The sequence below is a fragment of the Aedes aegypti genome, chromosome 3 (genome assembly GCF_002204515.2).
Source record: "Aedes aegypti strain LVP_AGWG chromosome 3, AaegL5.0 Primary Assembly, whole genome shotgun sequence".
Classification (NCBI taxonomy): domain Eukaryota; kingdom Metazoa; phylum Arthropoda; class Insecta; order Diptera; family Culicidae; genus Aedes; species Aedes aegypti.
This window is the reverse complement of record NC_035109.1, coordinates 64,484,960-64,505,198: the sequence shown is the minus strand read 5'-3', so window position 1 is coordinate 64,505,198 and position 20,239 is coordinate 64,484,960. Positions and strand designations below refer to the sequence as shown.

The following is a 20,239-nucleotide window of genomic DNA, read 5'->3' as shown; positions in this document are numbered from 1 at the left end:
CTTATGAACACTTCCACAGTTATTGACTGAGAGCTTTCTTTGCCGAAATTGCCATTTTAGCTTTCTTATATCGTGTGGCAGGTACTATGATTCTCTATGCCCAGGAAAGTCAAGGAAATTTCCATTACGAAAAGATCCTGGACCGACCGGGAATCGAACCCTGACACCTTCAGCATGGCTTTGCTTTGTAGTCGCGTACTCTATCCACTCGGCTAAGGAAGGCTCCTGGATTCGATTCTGAATTCAATCATTCAATAAAACTAAATACAGTACATAGTCACGAGCGATGGGTGCCAGTAGTTGTTTTAAAAATATTAAACAATCAACATTTGCATTTTCATATACTTTTTTTAAGGAATTTTGCTAACACTGATCATTGTTACCCCGGATTACGGTAGTATCAATTGTATTACATGAATTTGCTAATGGTGTCTAATGTGATTATGGTTTTTGCAAACTCGACAGCTGTCACAGAATTATCTTGGCAGCAGTATATTGTATACAAGTTCGCCATCGGCTTCGTAAAGTGTTAAATGCAGTTGAGCCCTTAATAAATAAATTAGTTCTCAGCATTCCAATAGCATGAGTGACTATTTTTATAAATAAGGTCTCCAAAAACTTATCCTCACTTTAAACTTGAACGTGTTCAAACCATTACAAAACATTGTGTTTTCTCAAAAGTTTAGTGTTAAAAGTGCTAGGAATATCTTTACACAATTGAGTGAAGCAATTGCCCGGAAAATAAAGTTGGATTTTTCCACAATACATAAGAAGTTTCTAATGATTAAGAGCTCTGCATGGTTAACATCAAATTTGTCAAGGTTTGGGGACACCCCCAAAAAACATACAAAACTGGTATGTCTGTGATGACAAGTTCAATTGAATCTCTCAACTGCTCATTCGAAAAGTAGGAATTGTGAAGAATATTATTTTTGAATTTTGTGCACCGAAATTAGGTTCGAATTTTCGACAATTTTTAATCAAAAACACACTGAAAAAAAAACCTGGCAGATTTCGTCATTTTAGCGCTCTTTATCAATAGCGCCTTGATTATGATTCCTAGCGCTTTGGTGTCTTCTAGATTTTTTTTTTTGCGAAGAATTGCTACTTTTGATGGTGTTTAGAATTATGATATATCCTCCTAAAAGTGAGATAGAAAATTTAGTTTTTTACTTATCAATGTACAACTGTCTTCACAAAAGTTATAGAAACAACTTTGTTGAATACCCAATTTCCTTATTTCAAAACTTTTCAAGATATTAGAGTAAAGTGGGGCAAAAGTTCGAGTGGGGCTAGAGTTTCTTTTTAAGATTTCTAGCTCAAATCAAATCAAAACTTAGAAATATCATGGTGGTTTGAATGCTATTCAAGTAAGAGACTTTCACTCCAAATATCATAAAAATCGATTGAGATTTGGAAAAGTGATGGCTATTTGTTGTTTTTCGACGTAAATATTGTAATATTTGGTTAAACTTTCGATGCATGGAACCAAAGAAGGTAAAATATTTTTCAATGTTTTATGTAAGGGCGTTTCTAGGCCTATCATAAGGATGCTTTGACGTGTATTAGCTTTTCCATAAAAAGTTGGAATCAATTTTTGGCCCATAGCGGGGCAAAAGTTCGAATCTGCGGGGCAAAAGTTCGACCCATGTATAAATCCACGGAAAATTTTCCAAATTTCCTGAAATCTACATATTATCTTCAAATTTAGCGAAATTTGCCTGATCGTGCGAAAAATGTCACAAAAATTTTACATTTTCACTTAGTTTTGCGAAAAACTGCTATTTTTTGGGTGTATTACAATTAACCCTGTTTTGGGCATTTTTTGATGAAAATTTAGTGTGTATTTTTCGGCAAACATAAGTTTACGGCTGGTATAAAGTATGCCTGGCATAAAAGTATTGATATTTTGTGTTTTAGCCAACGAACTTTTGCCCCACACTAGATTCGAACTTTTGCCCCACCGGTGGGGCAAAAGTTCGTTTAAGACAATCAATATGGTATGGTATTTGTTTTGTTTCATCTGCTGTTATTTTCCTGGAAACTTTGATTATACCACTAAGGTCGAACTTTTGCCCCACCTTACTCTATATATTTTTCGATAATAACCTCTTAGCAGTGTTTTTTTTGACATAACTTTTGCATTTTTGATTTTACAGTTTTTGAATGTTCTAGGATCTTTCATATATCGTTAAAATAAACAAATTTGCAGAATACGGCATCTTGCTATGTTTTGAAACGAACAAGTTATTGCAGTTTATGTAGTATTTTTTGGGCATAGTTCACATACTTGTAAACTAAATAAGAGGCAAAAAGATGCAGATCCACAACACTATTCAAGTTTTTTTTGGCCTGTACTAGGAATTCCAGTCATGCGGAGGGTTCCTGATTTATACGGATGTCTCGTAGGGTCTGTTCACAGGTCATTTGAGACAGCAATCATCAAATTGATGTCCTTCTCCAGGGTCCATAATCGACTTCAGAACATCCCGGAAGTACTTGTAATTGACCTTTTGCTGGAAGAAATTATCCAGTTTGCATTGTAATACACTCATGACGAAAATACTTGAATATTGATGTGTCGCATAATCTGGATTCATCGGATTGACGTTCTTTTCTAGGGTTCCAGAATCAGTTCTAAGATATTCCGGAAGTACTTGTAGATGACCTTATGTTGCATACAATTCCTCAATATGCATTGCATTATAATTCCGTTATAAAATCTTGAAGATTGATAAGTCGCATGATATGGTTTGTGTTGAACAAATTTTGATCCCCAATCGATGTCCCAGGACCTGGTTCTAGGGTATCTAGAATCGGCCAGAATAGTTCCAAATTAGCTGAATATATTAATCGGAACCATCGGAATATGCTAATGATGTATGGTTCAGTTACCAACACTGTAGTTTGTTAGATCCGTTGAAAATAATTATGGAAATGTTTCAAATGACCCTCGGACAGACCGCACGGAACATCCATATAAATCTGGAACCGTTCGACTTGGGTTCCCAGTACAGGTCATGAAACTGAAATAGTATTGTAGTGTTGTATCCAAATTTTATTGAAATTGGCTGAAAATTGTGGAAATTAGAGCCTAAAGATCAAGAAAATTTGGTTGTGAAAAATAGGTCAGGGACGCAAAGGTTAAAATGCAGAATACTTCAACAGTAGCGAATTACTTCCTGAAAATCTTTCTAGAAGACACCAAAACGCTAGGAAGCATAAATGAGGTGCTATCAAAGCTAAAATGACGAAATCTGTCACTCTCTCGCTAAAATTTGTAAAATGTCATAACTTCAAATTTAGTAAACTAAATTAAAAAAATTGGTCAAAATATCAGTGATGTAAGATCAACTCATTGCTTTTCGAATGAGACATTGAGAGTTTCAAGATTACAAGATATGAACAAAAGACTTTGGTATACTTTTAAAAGGTGGCCTCAAACCTGTAAAAACGCCATGATCGAAGAAAAATGGCGTTGAAGATCGTATTTCAATCAGGGAATGAAATTATCGCGGAAATGAGATGAAAAGGGGCATTTTTCAAGCAACCCGACAATTCGTAGCCGCCTTTATCTGCGAGAAACAGATTTCATGAACAGCTATAATTGTTGATCACAGAACTGCCGATTTGCCGAATTTGATCAATTCATTTTTACTTATCCAACTTCATCGGCTCTAAACTTATCGCGATAATTATCACAAGGTTGGTAACAACAAATTTTGCCACCGACAGGATTCGAGCCTATTTTTATGCCCAAACACGTTTTTAGAGCGCGTATCATAACCACACAACCACGCTAGCTGAACAAAAGGAAGGAGGGATCTCGTGAGATCGTACACTCGTAAGGCTGGACGGGTTTGATAATACGTCTCTTTTCTCCGAAAATCGGCTTGAGAGCGATAGTCTTATGATAACCGTCGTGACCAACAATTTCACTCCCTGATTTCAATAGTAACTCATACAAAGTGATCATTTCTAAACTAAATGTTTAAAGTATTGTTTCGATAATCGAACACATCAATGAGTGCAAGCATGCGAAACACTCACTCGATTATTGCGTTCCCCTCATTCACCAAGCTGAGTGTTTCGATTTCCAATGCGCATTGTCCTCCTTCGCCGAGCGAAAAGTTAGGCAACATAATGAAACACTACCGATTCATTGTGCCGAAGACATCCAAATGCAGTAGCGAATGCTCAATTACATTGTACTAATGTACGCTCACTTAATGGCAATACATCCGGTGAACGATGCAGTGAGTTCATTCAACTGAATGCATTCAGTGATTGAATGCCGAAAGTGTTCGTTCGTGTCTCAGCTACGTGGGGATTGGTTCTCGCTCCACTTCGTGAGACTTTTGATTTTCGATTTTTTTCAATCGTTTACGATTTTTCGGGACTGCGCTAACCCCAGTAGCGTTCGGCTGTCACTGAACATTCGGTGGCAGAAGGGGATTTTTTTTATTTCCGTACGGGTTTGGGCCGAAAGGTCTCAGATTTCCATGAAACTTTTTCCACAGGCAGGGCTCATCAATATATGAATAAAAAAAAATGAGAAAAAATCAGGGTCGCCTATTTTCCCGGGAAACTCAGTTGGAATTTTTTTGTTTTCCCCTGACACTACTTACTTTGAAAAATCATAACTCAAGAACGAAGCATCATAGAAACAAAGTTTTTTTTTATGAAAATGAAAGCAAATTTTCTCAGGAATAAAAAAAAAACATATTAACTGGAAACAGTTTTCCACAAAATTTTTCACCGTTGAGAAAATTCGTAAAGAAAAACCGGAAAAACTATGCTCCGACTCGTGGAAAATTTTCAAAAAAATAATTTTAAGAAGATAATTTCATAAGCTTTAATCGCTGAAATTTTTGAAATGTACTTTTTTTTTTCGTTTTTGAGTTATGGCCAATTTTGTGAAAAATGTGCAAATGTCCCATTTTGAGCCTTTTCTTTGAAAAATCATAACTCAAGAAAGAAGCATCGTAGAAACAAAGTTTTTTTTATGAAAATGAAAACAAATTTTCTCAGGAATAAAAAAAATATTAACTGGAAACAGTTTTCCACTAAATTTTCCACCGTTGAGAAAATTCTTAAAGAAACGCCGGAAAAACTATGTGCCAATTAGTGGAAAACTTTCAAAAATATATTTTTGAGAAGGTAATTTCATAAGCTTTAATCGCTGAAATTTTTGAAATGTACTTTATTTTTCGTTTTTGAGTTATGGCCAATTTTGTGGAAAATGACCATATAAGCCTTTTCTTTGAAAACCCATATTTCAATCGAAGCATCGGAAAAACAAAGATTTTTATCAAAGCAATTGCAAACTTTCTAAAACATCTGAAAAAAAGATATGGGAATGATTTGAATGAAGTATAAGCCGGAATGGATGATATTTTTCATGAAAAATTACACTGCTAAGATAAACTGAAAAAAAACTGTTTCTGCCTCAATTTTTCATTACACTGAAAAGGAATCCTTTCTTTTCTATGGAACAAATAAGATTATTATTATTTTTTTAATTTTATTTAATCAATTATTCAGTATATAACTTACATTTTCATCTTAATACTATCTATTTTTTCAACCGGGAAGATTGTCTTTGGTTGCTAACGCCAGAAGATTTTCGTTTCTTTGTATTATTAAGAACAAAGCATGCTGTATTTTCTTGGTTTTCATGTGCATCTGAGAATTCACTAGTAAAAATGCTTCGTTCGTCTTTTGGTATGAATGAATGATATTTTTTGTTCCAGGAATTGGAACAAGGTTAGAAAATCTTTCCTGATGAAATTTTTCAGCCTCTGAATAGTCATTTTCAGTTGCATAGATAAATTCCCAATCTTTCACCTTTTGCGACACAGCCCAGTCGAAAAATTGTTTGGCGTTATTAATTTCTACTGACTTTCTAATACCAGCATACTAGACCAAAAGTTGTGAATTTTTAGTAAATTTAATTTTAAAATCGCTGTATCTCGGAAACGGTAGCAATTAGCAAAATTTTCTCATATACCTTTTTTGTTGAAAATTTTGCGTACTTTCATAAAATCGGGTCGAAGAGCATTCAAAAAGTTTATTTAGACCATATTGAAAAATCGACCTTTTTTAAAAAAAATCATATTTTTTGTCCATGATTTCTCCATCTTGACCCACTGTGCAAAAGACTCCATTTTTTGTCTATTTTAAAATTAAAAAAAAAATCAAAAAAACGATTTTTGAGAAAATGGATTTTAAAGCTTTATTTTCGAATTAAAATGAAAATTACAACATTTTTTTACAGTGTTTATTTTTTCCAGATAGTTCCAACAATAACATAAAACTTTGCGGAAGACACCAAACCGATCAGACAAATAGTTTATGAGTTTTAATTTTTTGAAAATCGTTAAGGCTTTTTTACTTAGGCCCTTCTCAAAAGTAACGCTAGGGTAAAAATGGCAAACGAATTCAAATGGAACCGCTCGTATGGTATTATATTTCATTACAATTAATTTATCATACTGGTAGTCTATATTGTCAAAAAAGTTGTAGTTCTTCTGTTTCATATTCGATCGAGCCTCAAAAACAGTGAACAACTGAAATCGAATGTGATTTGTCCAGTCCAGAGCTTGAATCGCAAAGATATTGCCAACCGATATCATCTATACAAATGGTCACTGTTAGTCCTGCCTCGCTCCTACTGTGTATGGCTAGCGAGGTTGAGTTCATAGCATATAGACAAATTCCATGCCAAAACGGTCATTAACAGAACTCGACCATCTACGATTTGCAGTAAATTTTACGCATGTTTTCGGTATGGTAGAATAAATGTTTTCCATAGATGAATAGATCATTTTGACTCAAGAACAATTTTTGAAAGCCTTTGTGTTTTTGCACGCATTTGATTTGAAAAATTCTAGTCTCCTAAACTGTTGATTTAAGAGACAACTGTTGTATGGAGAAACTGCTCGGACTACAAAAAAAAATACAATGAAAAACATTTAATTAAGCCCCATTTTTTATATTTTTATATATTTTCACCATAGAATCTTGATTGGAAGCAGATATTTTGGACTAAATTTCATGATGGAGAAATTTATTAACAGTTTCAGAACTAGAATTTTGCATATAAATTGCATGCAAAAACTCATAGGCTATGTTCAAAAGTTTTTCTCGCGTCAAAATAATCGATTTATCAATGGAAAACACTTATTCTACCATACTGGAAACATGTGAAAATCCAAATCGGATTTTTTTTTGTACCTACTTTTGCTCAAAAGCTTTGCAATGTGCGACCTATATTCCACTGTAGAAAAGTTGTATGTGTGTACATGAAAGAATTGCTGTTATTTTATTGATATGTGATATTTTGTCCCGCTTTGAACCACTTTGATCGCTTCAAGTTAACTCCTTAATACGCATTTAGACGGGGTACCTTTTGGAATTTTGTGTATTTTTTCGTAGCTCGAAAATCAAAAAGATTTTATTCTTGGCCTAAACATTGGACCATAACACGCATATTAGGAAAGTTTCAGTAAAAACGTTTTTGAAACATTTTTGAAACATTTTTGTATTTTTGAAAAATGTTTGAAAAATTGTATTATTTTGTAACCTACAAATGCTTGGGTCTTATTCAACGTATAATACGAAAACTTGTACATTTTATGTTTTTCTACATTCAACCTATCACCAAAGAAGAGCCTGGTGAAATTGAAATTATTATAATCGATTTTTCCGTTAGTTACAACTAATCAATTTTGTATTTTCAAAAATACTCCAAAAACTAAAGTTTTTATTATTGTCAAAAATTGGTATCTAGACGACTCTTCAAAATAAAAATTAGAAAAATCAAAATTCATAAATTTCCAAATGAAAATAAATCATTGTCCAAACGTGTTTAGATCGATTTTAGATTGCGAAAAATGATACTTAGATCCAAAATAAAAATTTAGGTATTGGAGGGCTTAAGGATAATTATAAAATCATTGCCAAAACTAGTGAAACAGAAAAAATCGGAATACAATTCTTTGTCCGTATGGAACCCCTGCTCTGACGAGTTTGTTTTCCAATGAACTACTTTCCCGAAAAAATAATAGTTCCGAGTTGCGCTTCGACGCCATGACGACAATCGGTAAATAAATAAAATCCAATCGGATCGTCTGTTCTGAAGGAAGAGAAGGCGGCTTCACAAACCGGCACGGGCACCGGAGTCGTCCTACCAGTATAGTACCTGAAATTTTCAATGTACCGTAAAGTGGGGTAACTTTGATAATGCAGATCATACAAATTATTAAATTAAATAAAAACGTTCTCAGACGAGTACTACATTTCAAATAAAAAAGTTAATCAGACGAGTACTACATTTCAAGCGCTTATATAGTTTTGAAAAATTAAATTTAAAGTTCATACAAGATACAATATATCAACTGCAATCGATAGCTGAATTACTAGTACTTTTAAAAAAAAGATAAAATGAAAATCTTAAATACATGGTGTGGAAATAATCAAACTTAATTTCAAGAAACTATAAAAGTTACCCCGTTTCACGGTACACGCTCCACATCGATGCCGTATGTTTTCGTAAAAGCTCGTTTAGAACTTGTTCCAAATAATGCCATTAAATGTGGCGGAATCCATTTAAACAACTATTCTGTGCTACTACGGCCTAACATGCCGAGGGGCTTATTGCTGGTTTAGTTTTTGGCTACCTACATCATAACGTGAAAGTTGACCTTAGTCGACGAAACAGCTCGACTCACGCAATGCGACCTTTATTCGGGGGGAGGCCGTAGCATGATGCTATCAGACATGGGCAAGCAAGGGCGTTGATAAATTTGACTGACGTGAAGTCATCTCAATATAAGCTGGAAATGGCTGGAACGGATCGACTTCAGCGAGCTGTAATCGAAATTCTTTTGTAATTGCACCGCACAGGTTTCATGATTCTTGCTCACGCAAGTAAAACTGAATCTAAACTATTTGTTACACCAGTTCATCGTGTAGTAAACTTTGACATAATAATCGGCTCAGCGGGGAAGTCGTCACTACGAATGACTTTTCCCATGAAAACCGATTCCGGTATCCTGGCACTACGTAGAACCCCGCCTCCTAGCCTTTACCGGCGTGAAACTAGTTCCCGTTCATTGGCAAGTGGGTCACCTCTGGGTTTGCTCAATATATTCGGGATTGTGTAACCAACCGCAAGACTCCCGATTGCCTTCGGCAAACATGGTCCCCTTTCCATGACCCAGGACCTGTTTAATCCGTCACCTTTTCCTATGGATTAGCGGTGCAAAGGAATGAAAGCCAAGTCGACAGGAATGGGAACCCCATGTTTGATGATGGTTCATTTTATTGGCCTTTTTATGCTTTCATTCCTTGAGTTAGTATGAAGGAGAGTCTTTAGGACGAGCATAGGACGATATCATATCGTGTAAGCTGCGAATGTGGGGAATGTGACATTATTTTATCGATATCGGAAAAAAGCTGAGTAATGCAACACCGCTTAGGCTGTAGCTCAAAAGGTTCTGGGATTTTTGTAGTTATATCTTCTACTTCTCTAAATGGGAAATCACGTCTCTGCACAGATGTCCCTAATTGGTTTCGAGACAGCATAATAAATTTTTCAGATTGGCTTTTTCGAAAGCCGTCATACAGCAGGTATGCATCGATGTACAGTTTAAAATTCTACATATGCTCAAAGCCGAACTAATAATTTGTAAAATCCTTAACCCCTCTACCGGCAGCTTAATTTTTTACCACTAAAAAAATATTTAAATCGCGATAACTTTTTTGTTTCTCGATATTTTTGCACCATTTTTTCACAAGTTCTCAAACAACGCTTCTAGTTTAGGAATCCGTGTCGATATTATTCATTGGTGATCTGGCTTTGAAGATATTCCGATGTTCCTTGGGGGACCGAAATTTTCCATATAAAATGTCTTTGGCGCGGCGGTCATTTTGTTTTGGTCAATTTATCAAAAAAATAAAATATGGGCTATATAATGCCAGGTAATAAGGAGCTACTCTGAAAAAATCATACAAATCAATCAAGAATTCTTGGAGATGTCTTAAAATTATGATATGATGTTTTTGAAGCTGTTAAGATCTTTATTTGGCCAGTGTGGTCCCAGAAACCTAAATGATTATTACTTGAAGACTTTCTTTTTTCACAACACACTCTCATTAATGTATTGTTTCAAAGAGTAAATATCCGAATACGATTAAAATTCTGTAGCCTGAGAAATTAACGGGTGGTTCTGGTTACGCGTCGGTCCCCCAAGGAATTTTGGAATATCTTCAAAACCAGATGACCAATGATCAATATCGTCACAGATCCTAAAACTAGAAGAGTTGAGAACTTGTGAAAAAATGGTGCAAAAATGTTGAAAAACAAAAAAGTTACAACGATTTGAATATTTATTTCGCGGTAATGAAAAATGAAGCTGCCGGTAGAGGGGTTAACATGAAAAAATAATAAAGGATGCTGATGAAGTTATGAAAAGAGCTGTTCACATTCAAATTATCTTCTAAAGATACAAATCTATACGAAGAATAGACAAGAAGAAGAAGTTTTGACAACAATAGTGTATGCATTCTTGAAAATATTCATTCTCCTTCTCTCAGAGAATCAAACATATATATATGGACTTTGTGAGGCAGTAATAAAATATTCTAGGTTATACAAAATGATCTATAGTGTCTGCCAACTGGAATAGTAGTTTACGGAACAAGTTGCAGAATGATGATTTTTACAGCACAAGTCGTAAAATTATCATACGAGACTTTCCGAATTGGACAATTACGGCGAGTGCTGTAAAAATCGAGTTCTGCAACGAGTTACGAACAACATTTTTTGCAATTTCGTAGAAGACCACTTGAGAGCATCATAAATCATAAAGTGATGCATATACCATTATTTTGCAACTTCTGAAACTTGTAATGTAATGGTTCAACTCAAAACAGTTGCGTAATGAAAAGGTGTTATGTAATATTCATTGTATTGTTATGTGTTGGAAAGTAGGCCGTTTCATGACAGATTGGCGGGAGAAATTGCAAAAATACATTAACAACATTTAAAAAAAAAAAACAGGTGCGTTTCATATTTGTTATCATGTTGTAAATTGGCAATTTCTGGCCAAATTTTGTTTTACCAAAATGCCATTCTTGGACAAATAACCTTTTTTTAATGTACAACGTAGTCAAAATCAATTGATGCCAAATAAAAAAATCTGTCTCGGTTCTATTTGTCAATAAAATTTTAGCTAGTTTATTCAATTATTTTTTTTAATAAAGTTCTAAAAAAATACTAAAAAATATTTATTTAGAAGTACATACCTTGCTTGTTCAGCAGCCTTCAATACAGTAATTTTTATTCATACTTTTAAAAATTGGAAAAGTTTGAATTTTTTCATCCAAAAATAGGTATCTGGCCATTTGACCGAATGCCGAACAAATTAAATAAATTGCTACAACGCTGATGTATAGGATTCATTAGTGAGGCCGAATAACTGACAAGCAATTCCAATAACTTATTTATAGAGTTTTATAGAGTTACTTATAGAGTCTTATTCAAAACATTTATGTTAAGCTCAAGGGTTAACTTAGGTGAGATGAACTGAACTCCGCATCGTTGTTTGCGTATAACAGTAAACCAAACTAGTAGCGTAGCTAGGGGGTGCGGTAGGTGCGGTCCGCACCGGCCCCGAGCTCCTGTAGGCCCCGAAATCGCAGGGCGGATTTCTCATAACATTAAAAGTTCGACATAACTTGTTGGAAACTGACAATTTGTAAAATCCCAAAAAGATAATGAACATGACAAGCATAATTTTTGGAGGAGACTAGGATCAGTGTTGTATAGGGGCCCCTAGATTATCCCTTATTTTTAATACTTTAGAGCTAGGTTAAAAGTGGGTCGAGGGGTCCGAGAGACCATGGCTTTGGGCCCCCACAGTTTAGGGGCCTACACAAATATTTGTTTTCTATGTTATTTTCCTTGATGTTGTTCAATCGATTGCACTCATGAGAAAACTGAGACTTCGATAAGCGGCGTCGGTGGTGTAGTGATAAGCATGATTGCCTCTCACCCCAGTCGATCGGGTATAAATTCCCGTCGACGCCGTCGGGAATGTCTGAGGCATAAATTCTCTGATCACGTCTTCCTTCGGAAGGGAAGTAAAGCCGTTGGTCCGGACCCATGTGTTAATGGGTTCGATATGTAGGGTCTCAGGTGTGTGTGTGTGTGTGTGTGTGTGTGTGTGTGGAGGCCTGCCTGAGCGTCCGTGTTTAGGCTTAGTACCAGAGCTAGGCTGGCGTAAAACTACAACCGATGCCAAAAGGTGTCGGTTGACCAGAAAAAGAAAAAGAATAAGAGCATTCGATGCGGGCCGCTTTTGGCTTTACTTCCTGTAGATACTTAAGTAGGCTGAAATACCTATTTTGAAAATATTGATTCTAATTACGGCTTTGAATTAACAAAAAAATATTTCATGAGTTCTTATTTCCAAACAAATCTACCTAAGTTTGAAGGCCTTCAAAAATCTAGAGCATTGGTGAGCTTTGAGCTTGCACACATTTTCCTACGATCTGAACCATTTTCATTGTTTTTATTTCAGAAATGATACAGATACCTTCTCAATATGATAAATGAGTCAAGGCCTAAAAGTGTACAGTTATTTTAGATTTCAAAATAATGAATTTTGTAAAATGTGTAAGCCAAAGATTTTGATTTTTGTTTAACTATTTGGACTGATGGAAATATTAATTTTCTTTTATGTTCGAGACCACTTAGGATGCCCAAGGCGGGGAAAAATATTCAGGGTACAAACTGGGCTGTAAATAAATAAAATACATTTAAAAGGATAATATTAACAAATTTAAATTTTTTTTTTCTTGAAATGTGACAGAACAATACGCTCTTTGTATTTCAAGGTTGTCCTTGGGGTCGTTGTTCCATGGGGTTATTCGAAATTTAAAACGTAAATACTCTGATTGTTTTAAACAGAGCAATGAATCTTTTTTGGTCTCGTCTTCAAAATTTTTCGATTTGTTTAAGGACGTGGTGGGGAAAGATAAAAATGCATCAGCCTTATCTCAAAATCAATCCTTCAGAAATTACTACAGATATTTCTCCAGAGTGTCTGTGTTAGGAAGTATTTGATTATTCTAACAATAATCACTTACACTGAACAATCCACAATTACTGCTCCATGAAATTTATTATTATTATTATTATTATTTACTACCGACACTTTATCCTCGTCAGGGCATTCATGAAATTTATTGTTAATCGAAATTTCTTCAGGTATTATTTTTTGAATCATTCTTGAACACCAATCAAAAATCATCAAAAATTTTCTTTAAAAAATTCTCCTGGTAATTTATACAAAATTTTGCCATGAATTTAACCACCCTTTATTTTTTGTTAAACGTTACGAGTGATTTCTTAAAAAAAATACGAGTGAATTATTTCAAGAATTCGCTTAGAATTCTTTAAGGAATGTTTGCAGAAATCCTAACTGGATTTCTACAGAATTAAGATGAGCCATAAATCTAGGGAGCTTTTTCCAGTGCTTTCATATAGAAACTCTACAGAACGTTTTGAGCAATACTATCAGGAATTTTTCTATTAATTTCTGAAGAATCGATTCGGGCTTAAAATCGCTATGATAAAGCTAGCAATAATCTATCTGGCGTTCCTATATGGACGTCAATTCATTACGGGATTTTAACAAATTGCCACAGAGATTCCGAATAGGTCTATTTTCTTTTCTTTTTAAAGGATTCTTCAAGACTGCCTACAAGAATCATTCTAGGAATTTATCAAGGTTTCAACCAAGAATTTCACTAAGGCGACCTTTGAGCATTTTCCCCTGAAAACCACTGGAGGGATTTCTTGGCGTACCTTTGGCCAGGCCCGTGGTTTTCGCAAGTTAACAATTAACTCCAAGGATTCTTCTACGAATTATTTTACTTTTTTCAAATATACCCCTTGAGATTTATCTGAGATTTTTCACGAGTCTTCAAGAAGTTCAACTAGGAATAACCGTAAGCATACTACCTAGTACCGTGCAATATACAGAAAGTTATCCAAGAATATTTCTAAAGATCCCTTCAAACAGAAACATATAGAAACTTCTGAGGCAATCGCTTCACACAAATATTTTTCAATTCCACAAGACGTAGCAATAAAAACTGTTTCCTGGACGAAATTCTAGTTACGCCCTGGTATGGGTGGTTTTTCACAGGTAGAGATTATCACGATTTTTTTTTACAAATATTGGGTTCGAATTTGAAACTTGTAACCTTCTGAGTTAATGAATCGCCAAGGGGCTCGGTAGCTTAGTTGGTAAAGCACTCGTCTGGCATACAAGAGTCATGGGTTCGAATCTCACCTGAGCTCGTGAATTTTTCATGATGTCACTCATAATTCTTCCATCTTTACCACGTTTAATGAGTTAATTAATGTATATATTGAACGTTTTCGAAAAAATGTTGAAAGTAATAAAATAATTTGGCAAACCTCGACACTGAAGAAGTCTGTAAGTCGCAGACGAAATAGGCCTATCTGTCAAGATAAGCAACACATATTAGAGTTTAAAGGTATTTGCTCACCTTAGTGATTTTAGTATTTTTTTTTTTTTTTTTTGCAAAAAGTGAAGTGTTAAAGTTCATTTGTAGTTTTAATCATTTTTTGTTGTGTATAGAATTCAGGGGCTTAGCCGAGTGGTTAGAGTCCACGGCCACAAAGCAAAGCCATGCTGAAGAAGTCTGGGTTCGATTCCCGGGCGGTCCAGGATCTTTTTGTAATGGAAATTTCCTTGACTTCTCTGGGCACAGAGTATCATCGTACCTGCCACACGATATACGAATGCGAATAGCAACTTTGGCATAGAAAGCTCTCAGTTAATAGCTGTGGAAGTGTTCATTGAACACAAAGTTTGGAAGCAGGCATTGTCTTAGTGGGACGTAATGCCAAGAAGAAGAATAGTTCCAGAATTGAATGCAGCAAAATTTCAACATTAGAATTGCTATACAACAACCAAATTCTAGTGTGAGAAAGAATTACAATCTAGGATAAAGATCAACAGATGAGAAGATTTTTCCGAGTGTTTGACATAATTCTTGGAAAGTAATAGAAATCTGGGACGAAGATCAACGGAATTCATGTTTTAAATTTGTATACAATTATGGCTTATCTCACAGAACCGATCAGTAACCTATCTCAATTCATAAATATTACATAAAACATAATTATACCCATCGAACGGATCACAACAAACCATCCAATTAAAATTCATGAGATTTCTTCTTCCATCCCATATCGCACCGGGTTTGTAAGTTAGTATATGCAGCACCGCAGTACCGTTGCTGTTCCTCGTCATAGTGCACATAAATCCCACCAAAAATGGGCGAAACCAAACGCTTCAAACAATCGACGACTCCTATTCCCCCATGATTCAACAGCAGAACCCGACGCGTGCACCTCCGAGGAAAAGTGTGAGAAAATGGCTAATCTGAGCTGAAGTCGTCGTCACTCGTTCAAAGCTAGCTGCACAACACATCTAGTGAGCGAGAGATTAGATAAATGTTATTGGTATCAACCACTTGACTTTTATGCGACAGCTAATGGCGCTGCTCCTCCGATGACGACGAAGTCGTAGGGATCAACAATAACGACGACGACAACAAGCCTCCGAATTGCATTAGGAAATGGATAGCTCTTGAAGCTACGGCTGCTGCTCGAAGACACTCGACAAACAACCAACGCCGAGATCTCGGTGGAATTTACATAAATTATGGACGGATGAATGGATCACTGGTTCGGTGCATGTGAATGCACACTGTATGGAACTCGGTGGGTAATAGGATCGACGATGGTGACACCGATTCCAAAAAAACACCTGATGTTTGACCACTCGAGGTTGGTCGTTATCGCCAAACTAAATGGTTCTGTTGAAGCCTTCGTGTTTGCACTTTTGAGAGGTTATACCCTTCGGAAGCGATTTGGAGAGAGTGGTCAGTGCCATTTTTGGGAGATTAGATTGAACACCTTTCAGTAACCTTCCGGGTCGATTCAGCGGTTTTGTAGAGGATTGATGATGTCCCGACTAGTGGATTTAAACAAAATACTTCTTCAATAATATCAAAATTGTTACAAATAACAAAATTTGTATTATGTTTGTTAGATGCACTCTGAATTGGAGAATGGAATTAAAAGTAACATATTGATTCATATTTTGTTTAAATTATAACAGAATAAGATACAGTTTTGTTTTAATTATATCATATTTTGTTTATGTTTCGTTTAATGTAGATGAATTCTTGTTAGAATTTTTGTTATTATAACAACTAACGAGCTGAAGTTATAGCATATTTTGTTTAGAATGTTCTGACAGAGTAATTTAATATGTTACAATTCTGTGGTACTCCACTAGTCGGGATGTCGTCTTGGAACACAACCTTTAGGACCAAAAAGCAAAACGTGTGAAAAGGAGGGAAACCGATCATCACGATCTCATGGGGTCGTGTTTACTCGTGTTTCGATTTTGAAAGCAGTAAAGTGGCGGTGATAAGTGGCTAATTTAAATGTTGTTCAAGATTGTCTTGCCCGGTGGATGGATCGTCGGAAATGATTGGTGGAGCGAGAGATGAATGGGACTTTGATTGGATTGGATTTCCTCTCCCGGGGGCGTTGAAGCATTTCTTCTAAGGTTATCGAAGTAAGAGTTTTAGTTTTCTTGTAAGCTCATCGAAGTAAGAGTTAAGTTTTTATATGCTGCAAAAATATTGTAGCTCGAATCATTATCGAATCATTTCATCATTGTTAAAAAAGTTTTGATTGACCGATCCTGTTGGAAATAATGAAGTGCATATTTTAAACAAATATAAAAATATTATTTTTATTGACACACGAAACTTAATGCAAGGATGGAATCTTGAACAAAATTTTGAAATCAGATCAAACCTATATTTTTTTTCCTGATTTACAGTCAGTACAAAATTTAACAAATATTTGAGAAGAAATTAAATTAAACATGACTGGATATTGTGAACACCAATTTTAGAACGGATAGTTTCTATTTTTCAGAACACATTCCTAGCTATTTCACTGCGCCCCACGCCCTCGTGTTTCAATCGCATTGGTAGCAAACATCTTTTCAAAGCGTAGTGATCCGGCATTCTCACAGCATGCCCTACCCAGCGTACCTTTCCTGCTTTGGCCTTTAGCATATTGGGTTCGCCATAGATTCGGGCACTCTCGAACTCTCGTGAATCATTCTTCGCCACCATAAACCATTCTTCTGCTCACTGTCAATGATGGTTATAGGCACCCATCGCTCTCGAAGACTCCAAATACTTGCAGGTTTGCCTCCAATATAGTCCAGGTCTTATGCCTATAGAGGACAATCGATCTTATTAACGTTTTGTACATGGTACATTTGGTGCCGGGCTTAATCTTTCTCGGCCGCAATGCCTTCTGCAGCCCGTAGTAATCCAAGAAAAATAACCACGTGAATGATGGACAGCGCTCAAGTATAGGTAGACGCATCACGAACCTCGAAAGTGCTTCCTGCATGTACGCTGTCTTTTTCGCATTCGCCATCTTTGTTAGTACGTGTTTCGTCATGTCGTCCGCGAAGCAAACAAGTTGACGCTATCTTGTGAAATCAGCTTAGTCATGCTGAAAAGCGGCGTGTTTACCGCTACGGCTATCTTGGCAGCACAGACGTAACATTATTATATCCAAATACCCCAAGCCATTTCCGTTAGGGCAAATAAGGAAAATTTGATAATATAGTGAATTGGCATTGACGAATAAGAACTTTTGGCCGTTATCGCAATTTTGGGACCAGTTCAAACACGGTCCCAGGAAGATATTCCTCCAGGAATTCTTCAAGCATTTTATCTTGATGTTCTTTCAGAGAATCTTCCAGAGATTCCTTCAAGGATTCAACCAGGAAAAACTCTAAAAGGATCCTGGTAGAGATGTCTCCCAAATCTTTCTCCAAGCGTTACACTATAACAATCTCTTCAAAGATTACTCCAGACATTTCATCAAACATTGGTTCATTGGTTCCTCGAAGGATACATGCAGGGTAGACCTCTTCAGGGATTCATGGATTCTAGCAGGGATTCCATCCGGTATTCCTCCTGGTATTATTTACTTCACGAATTTTTAGAGGGATTCCTCCAGGAAAATCGCTACGTGAATGCCTTCAAGGCATTTTCCATGGATAACCTCAGAAATTTCTTCAGAGTTTCGTTTTGGCCTTCTAAAAATTTCACCGGGGATTCCTCCAAGAATTCCTTCAGAAATTTCTCCAAAGATTAACCATGGAATCATCCTCCAGTAGTTTTATCAGAAAATACTCTAAGAATTTCCAAGAATTACGTTAAGAAAATCTCTTCCTAGATTCCTCTAGGAAAATCCCTTAATGGATTTCTTCAGATATTTCTCCAGCGATTGTTTTAATCCTCCAAGAATTATTCAGCTGTTTTTCCAGAAATATCTCGACAGGGATTTCTTTAGGGATTCCTCCCTCAGAATCTTCATAGTTATTCTTCCAAGGATCCCCCAAGGATTTTTTTCAGGGATTCCTCCTAAGATGCCTTCAAGGATTCCTTCAGTAATTTATCAAGGTAATCTTTCAAAGATCTCTTCATCAATAAACCCAGGTAACTTTTCATTAATTGGTGCAACAATTTCCTACAGGAATCTCTCCAGGGCTTCCTCCAAAGATTTACCCAGCAATTTTTCCAAGAATTACTCCAGCAAAATATCCACATGGGTTCCTCTAAAAATAGTTGCAGAGATTTCTTCAGGAATTCCTCCACAGATTTTCTCGGGTATCCATTCAGACACACCTGCGATTTTTTTTTTTTTCAAAGGATTGTCCAAAAAATCTTACAGGGATTTGGAATGGATTCCAAAAGGGATTCTCCCAGACATTCTTCTAGATATTTCTAGAAAAAGACGGAAATTTGAATACACCGGAAAAAAGACGTGAAAACTCTCGATGTTTTGAATTAAAGTTTAATACATTTTCTAGAAGATTTTGGCACTCAAAAGTATTGTATTCAAAATGTTCCTCGATCAATACCAGAATTAATCCGGATATACATCCTTAAAAACAATCCATAAGAGTATAATCTAAATAAATAAAAATGAAATGGTGTTTGTATGTCACAAAATGGCTCGAGAACGGGTCTATGAATCGACATCATTCTTTCACTGTTGGATTCGACAAGAGATGTTAGTGTTAGTGTTAGTGAGCTAAAATAGTGGTGACAATCAATTGAAAAAAAGGGAACAAGTCGTGACGCAATACACTGACATTTTGTAAGCGATTTGTGCATGGCCTAATTCACAGCCTACTTCCTGGCAATACAACGTTTGCCAGGATAACTAGTTTTCTATAAAATTGAAAAGAAACGACCACAATTGAATAAATAAGACAGAGATAAATGCTTCTACGTGTGTGGCTTTGTTTTATTTTCTCCTTCAACTTTATATGCTGGGCCAATTTAGAATTCTTGAATAGGGACACTTTGAGGGAAATCGAGACGGAATATTAAAGCTTATTCGGATCTTAAAGATTCTAAGTGAGATCTCAGTGGTTTTCTTAAAAGGCTCCATCTGGAAGTACCTCAAGGAACTCCTTGAAAAAACTTTCTAATGTGATTCTATCGAATTTTCATCGGAACATTGAGCTGAATAATTTGAACTATTGCGTGTAAGCATTTATATATATATAGATAGGATATAGAACTCATCGATCCACTTTTTAAATGTTATTGAAGGGTAATTCAAATCCAAGTGATGAGCATCGTATTGGTATACAAAATGGCTCCACGAGGGCCGTAGGTTGAGCACAACGCAACTGCTTTATTTGCATGAAGAAAAAATTGAGTTGAGTTGAAACATCTTCGATTTGCAAAATAATAACCGGGAAATTCTGGAAAAAGTACCGGGAAAAATGTGGGAACGTTGCTTCAAAAGTTCTGCCATGTAATACTACAAAGGTTCCTCCGTATATTTTTCTAGAGGGGACCATCCAGTAATCTTTAGGGATTACTGTTCATTTGTTCTTGAAATTTGTCAAATGGCTCAAAGAATTTCTCCAGCGATTCCTCTGGGAATTTTTCCAGGGGCTTTTCAAATACTTCTTCTGTAAAGGAGTTCCTCGATCAATATCTGGGAATAATCTTGGAGAAATCCCTGAAGGGAATCTTAGGGTAATTATTGATTATATCCTTGGAGGTA

General features: G+C 35.8%; 1 protein-coding gene and 1 non-coding gene across 5 annotated transcripts in view; both read left to right on the top strand.

Moving 5' to 3' along the window:
• The window catches only part of LOC5564518 (microtubule-associated protein Jupiter), a 166,873-nt gene that overhangs the window by 87,625 nt on the left and 59,009 nt on the right, over window positions 1-20,239 (top strand). The window lies entirely within an intron of this gene.
• Window positions 14,303-14,374, top strand: Trnaa-ggc. Its single transcript has one exon. It is a non-coding gene; the product is annotated as a tRNA-Ala (tRNA).